The sequence below is a fragment of the Betta splendens genome, chromosome 13, assembly GCF_900634795.4.
Source record: "Betta splendens chromosome 13, fBetSpl5.4, whole genome shotgun sequence".
NCBI classification, from domain to species: domain Eukaryota; kingdom Metazoa; phylum Chordata; class Actinopteri; order Anabantiformes; family Osphronemidae; genus Betta; species Betta splendens.
In genome coordinates, this window is record NC_040893.2 from 7997568 (window position 1) to 8000711 (window position 3144).

Below are 3144 nucleotides of genomic sequence, written 5' to 3' on the forward strand. Positions count from 1 at the left end.
TGCAAATCATAATTTATTTGTTTTTTTTTTTCATTTCCTACAAATACAAAGGCCATGGTTAAATTTTATGATTCTTCCAATAATTCATACAATTCACCTTTACCTATACACTCATCTCCAGCTTGTGTTTGGGAATTTCAATTTCTAGATTTTTTTCTTTCTTTCTTTTCTTTTCAATCTGATGGTACAAGTATAACATTTTCGTGAGATTTAGTTTATACAACTCAATAACCGGTAACTTAAAATACAGAAGATTTAGAGTTACAAGACATAGTTCCTCATTACTCTTACAGAATTGAACTCTGGCATTGAACTCTGAACATCCCTGAACTGTGTGCATCTGTGCAGCAGAATGTGACGGACCCTCCTCCTGCTGTTCTTCCACACTCTGGGGCAGAGGGGAGATAATAATGTCAGTATACTTGGAGATCAAGTTACATCATTTAGGCTACGCAACACAATGTAAAAAATGAAATATATAGGTAGGCCTCTTACATTTTACAAATGCACTTGTATCCTTGGGAGTGACTAGTTCTGATGAACTCCCTCCAGGAATTCCTTCAGCCTCTGCTTTCCAGTGTTCAGGCTGAGTGCCATCTCCTCTGCATGCGTCAGAGGTGGAGGTGCAGGTCCTCCACCAGTTGTTCTAGCCTCTGCCTACTTTCTGTTGGCCGAGTAGAAGTCAAATGATTTAACTGTGTGAAAACATTACACCCATGTTGAAAATGCTGCTGCACTGCTATACTCTGCATGCTATTTAGTTATTTTATATGTCAAATGTTGTAAAGTCAGGTAGTCTACACCCATGATATGATCGTGCCTTACCTGTTTGAATTATGTTTTTATATTTCATTTTAAGCCACGTTCTTTTATGCCTGCAGGATTGCGCCTACATAAAAACTGAAATTAAATTCTTATATCATTACATGTGTTTTGGGTAACTTTTAAAAACCTAATTAGATCAATGTAATAATTGCTCTCCATAAAACGTATTGGATTATTGAATTATCATTACTTTACAAATCCCACATCAACCACAACAGGAATTTTAAAAATGGATAGACATAACACTGCACTTTTAATTCATACAAACATCAGTATTTATACAATTACTGAAGAAACTTCTTAGATGAGTGAACAATTACTTTAAAAGTTCTTAGTTTACGAGTGAAATATAACAACAATACTAAAATTATTTAGTAATTAGTTACATCGAACACTGTATGATTAAAATGTAAACTTACGCATTGACTCGAGCAGCTATTTTCTTCCAAGCTAATTCTGCAGCCGTGTTGCTTTTTCTACGGATTATAGACTCGTAGTCGCTATTTGCTTGAGGTATCATATCCATTTCCTGACGTCTTTTGTTGTCCTGTTGCCATGGTGACTCGTAATATCTTCACTCCATTGATCAGGGCTTTGTATAGTCACGGTGCACGCGCTTAACTCTGAGTCAGTCAACTCGGAGTTGCTTAAACCAACTCTCATCAGCTGTTCTGAAACCGAAAACTCCAGGTTCGCAAACTCAGAGTAAATCAACTCAGAGTTTAGTTTAAACTCAGAAAACTCCTTCTTGAAACGGGCCCCAGGTGACACAAGTCAACCGTGACACCTTTGCTGGTGAAACCACAAAAACAGATAAAGGTGCCTGAGCCACAACAAACAAAAAACGGTTTCTGGAAGTTTCACATAGTTTTAGAGGAATGTTTAGCAGTAATGGGGGGAAAGCTTGACCACCCATAAAAGACATTCTGGCTGGTTGCATCAAGGAAACAGTGTCATAACCAGTGGCGTACGGGGAGGTTCATGGCTGGTGAGGCACAGACTTCTCCAGAGTCAGACTTACAATAAAAGAACTAAAACGAGAATCTATATGTTCACTATGGGCAAACACAATTACTTTAATTATAAGTGAGAAGATAAATGATAGTGGCTTTAACTAACTTTACTCACCTAAAACAAAACTTTGACTTTAAAAAATACCACAGGATTTACCACAGGACCTAACACAATTACAATGGACACAAAAACTTTGCTTTCCGTTAACACAGGACTTCTGCCTTATTTAGTTAACACAGCACTCGTACTTTAAGTTAACACAGGACTGCAAATCAACACAAGACTTTGACTTTACTTGACTTAAAAATCTAAGTTGTTTTCATCAGTTATTTTTTAGAAAACTGAAAACCATTTGTGGTCTTAATTTTATACATTTAAAAAATATCACACACAGTACAGTCGGTTTGTGGCAGCACAGCGAGTCTTTTCGGGTCCGTTTGAAAGGAGCGAGTCGTCTTCTGTCCCGTAGTTTGAAGCAAACCTTTAAGCTCCGGCGTTGGTCTTCCATCAGTTATGAGCCTTTGTTTTGTTTATACAGTAATTCTCCTCCATCTTGACAGTTGGAAAATAAGCTAACTGAGTTCGTTTGCTAACTCACCGGAGCAGCGTCGTCACTGGTGAGAAGAGGCGTCTGACAAAAAAAAAACAGAATCGCGTGACAGTAGCAGCCAAGCACCTGTCGGCTTCCGTAGAGGCTATTTCCTGTCTTGCCTCTTTTCGAGTTTTCTTTGCTCCTTTTTGCGCGATCAATGAAGTAATTAAGGTAAACACACATCGATAAATGCATTAATTAGCTTTTAGAAAGTGATGGTAAAGAAACAATCTGCATTTTGTTGGTGACAAGCTGTGAAACAGGAAGCGATCGCTCCACGTATTAACCCATGTAATGACGGCTCGAGAACGGGAGCTGGAGCCCTGGGCTGAGGCTCGGCTCATTGATGCCTCTTGTGGCGTTTCTCCCCATATTAGGGACAGAAATGCGCATATACAGCGATTTTACTCTAAATGTTAGGAATTTTTGAAAAACATAGAGGAAATGCATTTATAACAAATATTAGTGGCAGATACTGATATCTATTTTAAGCCATTATGTATTCATATTATGGTATTATGTCAGGCGAGGTGAGGCCATAAGCCCAGGTCATAACTGGGGTAAAAGTCATTTGTTTGTTACTTTGCTTATTAAAGGTGAACTAAGTAGTGAATGAGGCTGATCAATACTGTATGTGTGTGTATGTGGATATGTGCATGTGCATGTGCTCCACAGAACGCCACCCTACAGGTGTCCATCAAACTCTCCAGTTT

At 38.5% G+C, this 3144-nt stretch overlaps 1 long non-coding RNA gene across 3 annotated transcripts; it reads right to left on the reverse strand.

Annotated features, from left to right (window-relative positions):
- On the reverse strand, nucleotides 1–2498 carry LOC129605000 (uncharacterized). Of its 3 annotated transcripts, none has more exons than XR_008696437.1 (3): nucleotides 1245–2498; nucleotides 496–664; nucleotides 1–388 (listed from the first exon to the last, which is right to left on the reverse strand). It is a non-coding gene; the product is annotated as an uncharacterized LOC129605000 (long non-coding RNA). The 3 variants fall into 3 exon arrangements; XR_008696438.1 differs by having other exon boundaries at nucleotides 496–900; XR_008696436.1 differs by having other exon boundaries at nucleotides 496–2498.
- Between the last annotated feature and the right edge of the window lie 646 nt (nucleotides 2499–3144).